We start from the raw sequence: 10,480 nt of genomic DNA on the forward strand, positions 1-10,480 counted from the left end.
CCCAATGGTGTTCAGGTGACAGCTTCTATTTAGTGTACCCAAAAAACTCAGTCACCTGGATCAGTGTTCTGTGTGTGTTGTGTGACCCTCCATATCCCCAATATTGCTGATATGCAGGTGCAAGTCTGTGACAGAAAAGAGGGGTAACTTATGTTGATTTTCCTCTTCTTTCACCCACTTAGTATTGAGCAGAGAAAGGGGGATACATCACTACATGGCTCCTATTTTTTCTGTACTACCCAACCTCTGTTTGCAGCCTCTCAGTGGAGAACCTGGCCCTTAAGCTGCAGTGACCTGTGCTTTCAACTTGGGATAAGTGTTTTTCTCTTAAGTTTGTTAAATGCAGTGTGAATTTTATGTGAAAGTGCTTTTTTCTTATTTCTCTTTTCTTTCTTTTTCCTCTGCATTGCCTAATTTGGCAGTCCTTGGAGTGCTAGAGAGCCTCTTTAATGTGCATCAAGCCAACAAGAACTCTGACTTTGCTATATTAACAAAATACATTTATTTGTTGCCTTCATACATGGCAATGAGAGTGATGAAGGGCTATGTCCTCAATACTTCCTTAATCTCCTTCTTCTTAGTCTGACATTGCAATAAAATCTGAATTACAGAAATGAGAAATCAAGTATACAAATTAAGAAAACTAATTTCAGGCTAGCCAACAGGTGGAAAAATCTCAGGTGATGAGGAAATCAAAGTTAAATAGCAATAAAATAGACAATACAGGGAAAAAAAAAAAACAACACTAAAGTTAAAAAATAAATTCCAATCAGATTTTTATATACTGGTAACTAACACATTCCAAACAAGAAATAATACAAAGCAATAAAAATCTCCTGTGGTATGACCTTCTGTCCATAGTCTGACAAAATGTCTATTGACTGAGTTGTTGGAATGTTTCCTTAAAAAAAGGAAAAACATTTCTTTCTATGTCTGTGAGGTGTCTTAAAATCGGTAGTATTGCATATAGAATTTCATGTGCAGTGTGCTTGATCCTGGAAGCTGTATTTGTTTGATACATTTTTTTTTCTTTTCAAGTTAATGGATGTTTTTTTTTTTTTTCTTAACCACTTCAAAGGATAAGGTTAGGCCCAGTGAAAGATAAACTTCTGTATTTTTATTTACTTGATATCTGCCACCTCATCAGAATATATTGATAACATCAGTAATAACAAAAGTCCAGAATTACTGCCTTACATATAGCTGTTTACAGTCTGTTTCTTCCACTGACAAAATATTCTAGATCTTATTATACCACCTACAGGTAGTTTTTAGAGAAATGCTTGGGATCCACTAAGCTGCTTAGTTATACTCGTGTAGATTGCAAAAAGCAAGTGTCCTTGTCACTTTTTTTGGAGAGGTTTCTCATAAACTACATTCTTTAAAACAGCGTTTCACAAAAACAGTGCTATCTTTTCTGAAATCTTAGATAAGATATTAAAACAGCACAGTTTGTTGAAACAGACAATATTTTCATTATATTATTCAACTGACCATACTTTCTCATATATCAGCTTTTATTTTATACAGAACGTCACGTTGAACATGTATAATCATTTTCTGTTGAAATAAAATAACAAAACACTGATATGTTTTTCTCTCATGCTTGATACAACAGATACAGGTCCTATAATTGTATATAAATTATAAACGCATACTTAAACATGTTATTTTTGTAAGCTTTGAAATAAATCCTCTGCAAATTTCTTTACATTCCTTTATTAATTGCCCTTATGGATAAAGTCATGCTGTTTCAAAACAAGTATTTTGTAAAGATTGATAGCTAAGGAATCTTAAACATATTTAATGAAAACTTGCAAAGATAACAGAAATTTTGAACAGGTAACTTCTGGAGGTACTAAGGTTATAATCATTAATACTCCCGGGTGCTGAATGCTTCTCAACTTGCTCGACATTTCTTGTTAATTTTCCAGAAAAAAAAAAAGGGGGGGGGGCTTATTGCAGGACTTGATCAATCAGTCTAGCTGTCTTGCCTCTACTTTTCAGAAAATATGCTAGAATTTATTTCAAATTCAACTAAATTATTCTTCTTTGATGCTACATATTTTCTCTTGTTGTTGATTAATACACCCGTTATACAAACACCCTCCTACTACCTGATGCCTTCAGTAATGTCTCAGTTCGTTGCTGATGACATTCAAATTTCCTCCAGAGATGCTTTGTGAAGTCACAAACAGAGGATTATGCCCATCAGAGAATGACTCAGACACAGAGTGATTGATAAGGCAAATAAATACTTAGGTGTTAGCAATCAGTCAGTTGTGATATGCAAGGGGGGAAACAAGACTGCAGACATTTCAGCTATATATCATGTTTTCTAAATTATCTCTTTGTGTGCCAATGGTCCTCTTAATAAATTATCCTGCCTCGTTATCTGATGTGGTCTATGTTTTCAATTATGCCTTTTCTCAAAACCGTGTAACAGTCAGTCTTTCTCAGCCTGAAGCTATTTCAATGTCCAACCTTCAACTCCCAAAGTCTAGATAGAGGAAATACTACACAACTGTTTTTGAGTTAAGAAGCTGCGCACACATGCATCAAAGAGATGTTATGACATTAGAGAAGTCAAGACTTTATTCCCAGATTCCCCGAGCTGAGTTTTATGTAAGCAATAATACATGACACTGCATATGTTACAGTGGAGAAGAACATTTTGAGCATGTAGTGAAGCATGAGACTGAAAAATCAAGCAATTGTATCATCTCAGATGTGCCGAAGTTTAAAAAAAAAAACAAAAAACAAAAACTTGGCCTTTGCACAGCAGTGAGTAAAGTCTTTGGTTTCTCTAAACTTATTTTTTTGGATTGACAAAAACAAATGCGATGTTTTAATAAGGAGAACTTACCTTCTAATAGAATCTAATATGAAAAGCCAAATACTTGTTTTTAACAAAGTTGGTTCTGCATGAAATTTTGGAAAGCTGAAGAATGAATAATTTAGAAAATAAGTTTTAAAAGTATGCATTTCAGAAGTAATTGTTGTGGACTGCTGGTACAATGAACTCAGGCAAATGTTCAAGACATTTTATAGCATGTGTATGTGATCAGTGCACATCATAATGTTGCAGATCATATCTTTTTTTTTTTTCCCCCCCTCTGGTCTGGGGGGTGATCTTGAAGTCTGAACATGACCGTGGTTGCAGGGCTGTGAGACACAGGTGTATTCCCTTAGATGTAAGCTTTTAAAATGTCACAAATAATCGCAAAAAGGGAAGAGCTCTTGAGTTAAGCCATACGTTATTTGATTCAGGGACCATTTTGTGTTTACAGCTCCTAGTACAATGCAATCTTGATTTATGATTATAGTACCTAGTTGCTATGATGATGATGATAATGATAAGGTTTATAATAGAGTCAGAGGACATTGCTAATAAAACAACACATCTTCTATGGCAATCAGAATTCTGATATAAATGTTATTTAGTATGGACTTCTGATATGAATTAGACAATTGTGTTATCTGCATTTTAAACTGGCTTCTGCATTTTTGTAAATATATGTACCTACTACTATATGTTATGCCTACAATTTATATATGCAGTCAGTGAACTGTACATCAAAGTAACTTAAATAGTAGGTTCAGAACTATGCCTGATTTTTTTTCAGCTTTGAAAGTATATATTTGCAACCTTAGAGACAACGTTTGATATCATTAATTTGGTCCAGAAAGGAGGCTGTATAATATTCCAAGCAGCAAATGCTTGTGCAAAAGAAAATAGTAAGCACAGAAAAGCAAACAAGCTGACCAAACAACTAACCAAATGAAACAAACAAACAAACAAACAAAAAACTAAGCAGATTTTTAATCTGTGTCTATGTCCAGAAGTTCAAATGCTTGTCTGGAAAACAACCACATCTTTGTGTGCTAGGCATACTGAAATTCCTATACAGTAACAAGATCAGGCTCAGTAAATTTTCAGTATTTTCATCCATTCCAGAAACTGTTCAAGTGCTCCCACCAAAGGCATTGGAAGAAAGAATGACAAAATGTAAAAGTAAATGAATAATCCTGATTGCATCACAATAATGCAAATATGACAAAGCTGATTGATTCTGTCAGACCAACAGTGCTGAATGCCAGAAAAGTTTTCCAGCATGTTCAGAATCTCTTTTTTTTTTTTTTTTTTATTGACTAAAATACTTCACTTTTGGAAAATGTTCTCTATGACAAACATCTCAAAAGAAGAGGTGAAATATATATTTGTTGACTCATTTTCATGTGGTTTTGTTCACTAAGTTTCAGGCCTGTGTGGAGACTGACAAATAATTGAGTGAGACTAGATAGCATGACAGAATATGGAGTATGATAATGGGCATAACTGGTTGTCTTTTAGAAAATATAATGCATGTGTGCTCAAATAAGCAACAGTTAATCATTTTGTCAAAAAGTAAATTTCTGTAAAGCTCCTTGCCTTACTCAGCTTTGAAAGCATATTTTGGGGGCAGATTATTGCAATATATCTTCTGGATATGTCCATTTTAACCATAAAGTCTTTTTCATTCACCCACCCATCTGTGTAGCTACTACTCTTGGTTGAATGCATTGGTGTAATAGGCTGTTAGTAATCAGAAACGTTACATTCACAGGGCAATCCCTGTCCATCACATACTTAATGAAGACTATAAAAACAATAAAAATAAAATGGGGTTCATGAATTCTTGCAAATTGTTGTAACTCAGTAAGAGAAGATGCTTAAAAGACTGAACTGATAATATGTCTACATCAATTACAAAACTGTACATTTAGTCTTCACCAAAATGATTTACAGGCTAGGAGTCCCACTGAATACATAGTAAATCTTAAACTTCTGGCTATTAAATATTCAGTGTTTCTCACTCACAAGGAGGCTGAAGTCCTCCTTTCTGTATGTTGAATGGAAAGTTATCCTTTACCCCTCTCAGCAACCTTCAATATTTGCCTGCTTTTAGCTCCAGCAACAGATGGTTCTCCAAAGATACCATCACAGTTTAACATCATTTACAATAAAACCTTTAAGAGCATCCTGAAAAAGGAAACTCCCAGAAGATGTTTCTGATGGATGGAAAGAGTATGATGTGTTCTCTATTTCCAAGTATGGGAATGGAGAAGTTATCAATTTTTCCAGAGACTGACATGTAAGTTTAGTCCTAAAGATGTAAAGAGGTGAACTATGATGTTGGTAACTACTACATGAAAGCATGAATAACCCCATCATTCTGACAGTTCATGGCTCTGTAAGCTTAGGAGCTAGTCTGAGTGGATGACTACATAGAATAATTATGGGCATGCGCGATTAAAGAACATCAGCTGTAACATGGATGGTAATACTAATGTTTTATTATATTCCCAGCATACAGATTCTACAATTGTATTCCCTTGTTTTACATCCACTTGCAACACCTAAAACTTGATTTGCAGCTTTTATAGAGTACAGTGAAAAATCATTCTGAACTGCCTTTTAGGAAGCAGTATGCAAGCAAAGATCACATTTTCTTATGATTCATACAATTAAGGATACTTTCATAAATCACCCAAGAAATTCATTATAAAAACAAACAGATTACATTTCCTTCCACTAACCAGAAAATGTTATTGTTGCTTCCATTCCAGCTTGCAAAGACACAGCATCATTACTCCAATATACACTATGTGTGTGTATAAACACATACAGATATACATACATATGCATACATTATGAGTTTATGGTTTTGGAATCTTAAATTTAAGTAGAATCAGAATGTATTCATCTTACCAAGTTCTAACAATTTCATAATTTTTTAAAAGGCACTAGCCTCTAATGTAGTGTTATTGATCAAGATTGCTCAGAAGATAAAACTCTGTAGGGACTCCATCACTTCCGGACAGAGTATTTTCCCTTTGTGTAGTGCTAAGGAGTTGATAATCAAGGGTGTAACTGACCCTAAAGAAAAACAAAAAGCATCAGAAAAGGTATGTGCAGAAGGAGGAAGAAAAACTTTGTGAAACACCTGCCAATATAATATTAACAAACAAATGTCTATTTGACATTTTCTCTCGGGAATTAAAACCACAGTATAGACTGTGTGGTAGATTTCAGTTTAGTATTTTAGAGTATGAGAAATTGTTCAAATGATTGAGGTGGTCCTGAAACTGAGAGAAAGTGCAAAGCACAAGCTGATAGCGGGTGCATATGGACGGAGTGGATCAAGAGTGGTGAATTATACAATGAATTCAGAGGAACCAAAGGAACCATTCAGGTTACGTGCATAGAGACCAAATCATTCAAACACAGAGACAACAAACAACAACAACAAAACAAACAAACAAAAAAGCCAACCAAATAAAAACAATTTTTTTTTTTTTGCAATGTCACTGAACCAACTACCTCAACTAACTCAGTGCCCTTTGGCACATACATTTTATATAGTTTCCTACAATGCCTTTAGTGAAGACTTGCATTAATTACTTAAAATCAATATTCATATCATTAAGCTAGTCAGAAAACTTCCAGTGCTCTGAATCAGTTCAGTGGAACAGATTTTTCTATATTGCTAGCAAACCAGATTTATTCTTTTTGAACATGCCAGCTTTATAACAAGCAAAAAAAAGAAAAATGGATCTCAGACTGTCACTTAAAGCATCATACTTTTAACCTCCTCCTTTCATCCATAGCTCCTTACCTTTACTGACACCCTCTGGTCCCTATCTCTAAGTCAGTTTTGAATTCATTCCAGCACTCCTTCCAAAATTTACTTTCCAAATCAATATTTTGTGGAGCACAGAACTGGACATTTTCTGAAACCCCCATAAATCATATCACTGATTCGCCAGTAGTCTACCATGTCAGCAACTTATTCAGGGGACTCAAGCAAATTTGCCAGTCATGACCTTCCTGTATTGAATCTGTGCTGACAGTCCGCTAAGTTACTCATTTCTTAAAGTTGCCCTTTATTATTTCCTAACGGCTGAGTTTTTAATCATCCTCTTTACCTTATTTTCTAGGTTATTTTTCCTCAAGATCTGTTTTCAAACTTCTTTTCTAACAAGTTCTTCCGCCAGTCAGAATTTTTTTCTATTTCCTAATTTCATTCTTAATACATCTGGCCTCGTTATAAAACTAAATTAACATTCCTTAAGATTTTAACCCAAAATTAAAAATATAACCTTCAGCTTCATATTGAACAACAAAATTGCAATCTAGAGATCTCTACTTTCCAGACTATTTGTAGCTGTCTTCACACTTTTATGTTACACACCGCTAGTTCTTCTTTTTGTATTGGCATTTGTTCTGTAACCGTATGAAACAGAAGTACTGCATGCTGAATAGTTCACTTTTTAAACTAGTTAGTTGTTATCATCTTCCTGAACATTTAACACTTCAACCTCCTCTTATACATATATTTGTTGTCTTCTAAGACTTTGTCTTCTTAACCACTTTTCTTAATAGATAGTTAGAGGCATATTGCCACAGAGGGCCACTGTACATGAAATATTATTTAATTACTAGAGTTCATGTCTCAGTTTTCTGTCTTCCTTTTAGTATGCCTCACACTGGAAAGTAAGCTTCTTCCCAAGTTGCACGATATTGAAATCTATCTATATGTATGTTTCTCTTTTTGTACTTGAAACTTCGCAGATAAATGCCACACTTGTTAAAGAAATTTTATGAAAATGATATATTTGCAAATTCTGATAGATAATTTGATAGTATTTTAAAGTAATGGCCCATTTATTCCTAATTCTTTTGGTGTTCTCTGTAATAATATTAATCATTATTAACTGATTTTGCATAATATTGATTGCATAAAGTACTTCTGAAGGAGTTCTACTGTAACTCAGAAATAATTGATTGCAGTTTTATTAAACAGAAAATGTCATCCAAATTTTAATTGTCAGGAATTCCCCTTAGCTTTTGGCTTACAGTCACCATGTAATTTATTTGTAGTTTCAAACTTTAGGGTCTGATCCAACACCTACCAAAGACTATGGGAATGCTGTACTCCTGTACAAGATTACGGCATCAAGTCCTTCACTGAAAACAACATTGAAAACGTGTCATTCAAGGAAAGTACTATCTTAAAAAAATAAATAAAAAAAATGAGAACAAACTTTGCTAAAATGTTAAATTTCTTAAAGGCTGCAACACATAGAAAACTTTAGTTCTAGTAGTCACATTACACTATCTTGTATTTCTTATGTTTTATGAAGTTTCTGTGCTCAGCAGGAATGAAACTAAACATCTGAGCGAGTACAGATAGAGTAATGGATGGTGATTTTTTTTCTGAGATAAACATAGAAGCATAGTTTCATACTCCGTGATACAGGAATAACTCTCAGTTCATCTAGCTAGCTCATAGACATTTCAAATAGTCTTATCTACTGTCCTCACCTCAGAAAGGAAAAATCAGCGCATCTTTATGTAATTCCATCTCCTCTGCCTGTCAGCAAAGGAGAACAGTTCTGGCACTGCACTTTTCTAATTAAGGAGATAATTGTTTATCCCAAAGCCAAGTACCATCCTGAACTTCACAACACAACTTCTAGTGCTTCACCATAAACTCAGTATGCTAGATTATTTTGCTTCACCCTCAAGCATTTGCTTGGTAGTTCTTCTAAACATTAAAAAATTAGCACATTAAGATAGGCATTCTTTCTCCAGAGTACATTTGTTCTAAGAGCCTCACATCCCTCTTCACAACTCATTCACTGCAGTAGTTTGCTAGCTACTTAAATGACAGGAAGCATATAACAGATCACAGTAATTTCTGCTTCAACTTTTCTGCTCAATTATGACAACAATTTCAATGCAAGATTCAAAACAAAAACCAAAACACATAAACCCTGCAGTAGAAGCCCAAAAATGGGATCTCTCACCATTGCTGGCTTCACAACAGACTGCTCACAGAGATGCCGCGATGGATATTTCAACAAATAATCTACACACACTCAAAAGTCTAACCAGGGAAATCAGTGCCTGGCTGGGGGAATGGCAAAGACACTTACCGCTGCTGTGGCACCGTCTCTCTCTCGCCCTGACTCTCAGTCTCTCTCTCCCATCCTCCTGACAGCCTCAAATATAGCAGTCCCTTATGCTGTTCAGCCTGTGGGGAGCAGAGGATTGCGGAGTTGTTTTTTTTTTTCCTGCAATTTTTTTTTTTTTTTAAACCATCCAGAGGTAGTTCTCCAGACCCGAGCGCCTCTCCTCGCCTCGCTCACTGATGAAGAGACCCAGGTGAAGGCATTCGCGGCAACAGCTCCCGCGAGCCCCTCCCGGCCCCGCCGTGCCCCCTCCCCGGCGGGGGGGGAACAAGGCACCTCCCCCTGCCGATCCCGGGGTGGCGGTGGAGGCTCTGCCCGCCCCCGGCCGGACGTGTATGTGGGTATATGTGTGTGTGATGTGTGTGGTTATCTGTGTGCCGTCTCACACCGCCGCCCGCGGCTCGCCCCTACCCCTAAGCGCACGCGAACCCCCCCCTTTCCTGCTCCCCTCCTTCTCCTCCTCATCTTCCTCCTCCTCCCTCTCCGATTTTCTCCCCATCCCCACTCCTCTGACCGAGAGCGTGAAGCAAGAGGGCGACCTGGCGAGCGCTCTCCCCTGATCTGCTGCCCGCCCCTATAACCCAAGCCAGCAGTTTTCCCCAGAAAACCACTTTCTCCCCCATCCCCTCCTTGCCACCCCCTTCCAGATAGATAGATAGATAGATAGATTTTTTAAAATTATTATTATTTTTTTATTTTTTCTGAAACGTTTTTTATTCCCCTCCAGCCTTGACGACTCCCCCTACCCTCCGCCCTGCTGCCGGCTCCCGTTCTCCCTCTTCACACCGCGGCTGCGGTAACTGGAAAAACACCGGGGCAGCAGGCGGGGGGTCGGCAGCTGCAGCGCCGCGGCTCCGGCAGCCCCTTCTCCCCTTTCCTCCCCGTTTCCCTTCATCCTCCCGCCGTTAATTGTAGACCGCTTCGACCGAGCGCAGCGCAGCGCCCCGCCTCGCCGCCGCTCCGCGCCGCTGCGCGCCCCCTTCGCCGTTCCGCGAGTTGGGCTCTCGCCTTCCTCGGCCGCTTCGTGCCCATCCCTACACGTAGTGCGCGCTCCCACTCCGTGCCTTTAATGGCTACCCTCAGGATTTAACCCCCCTCCTTTCTTCCCCCCCCCCGCCCTTTTTTTTTTTTTTTCCTTTGGCAACGACAACTTTGTGCTTTAACTTAATGCTTCTCTGCCCTCCTATACATTTTTTCCTTGCTCTTTTTCTCCCACCCCTTCGGCAAGTAATGAGTTTTTTTTTTTTTTTTAACTTATGCATTAACTGAGTAACTGTTGTTCAGCTCCCATTCTCCGAGATTTTTCTCTGCTTCAATGACTCCATGTCATTGGTTAATGCTTTCTAGACCTTTGTGGTGTACAAATACATCTGTGTATGCATTTTTCTCTACTAATTTGTATTTATTTTTCATATTTTTTTATTTGCGTATTTGTTTCTTATAAATCATTCTTTGTTTGTTT

At 37.3% G+C, this 10,480-nt stretch overlaps 1 protein-coding gene across 2 annotated transcripts in view; it reads right to left on the reverse strand.

Annotated features, from left to right (window-relative positions):
- CNTN5 (contactin 5) overlaps positions 1-9,315 on the reverse strand; it is a 670,764-nt gene extending 661,449 nt beyond the window's left edge. Inside the window, exons 1-2 of one of the 2 annotated variants that reach the window (XM_040544184.1) lie at positions 9,169-9,315; positions 8,983-9,080 (exon numbers count right to left, since the gene is read on the reverse strand). The gene's annotated coding sequence lies outside the window, so the exon portion shown is untranslated. The other variant, XM_040544185.1, reaches the window with a different exon arrangement.
- Between the last annotated feature and the right edge of the window lie 1,165 nt (positions 9,316-10,480).

This window comes from Cygnus olor, chromosome 1 (genome assembly GCF_009769625.2).
Source record: "Cygnus olor isolate bCygOlo1 chromosome 1, bCygOlo1.pri.v2, whole genome shotgun sequence".
Classification (NCBI taxonomy): domain Eukaryota; kingdom Metazoa; phylum Chordata; class Aves; order Anseriformes; family Anatidae; genus Cygnus; species Cygnus olor.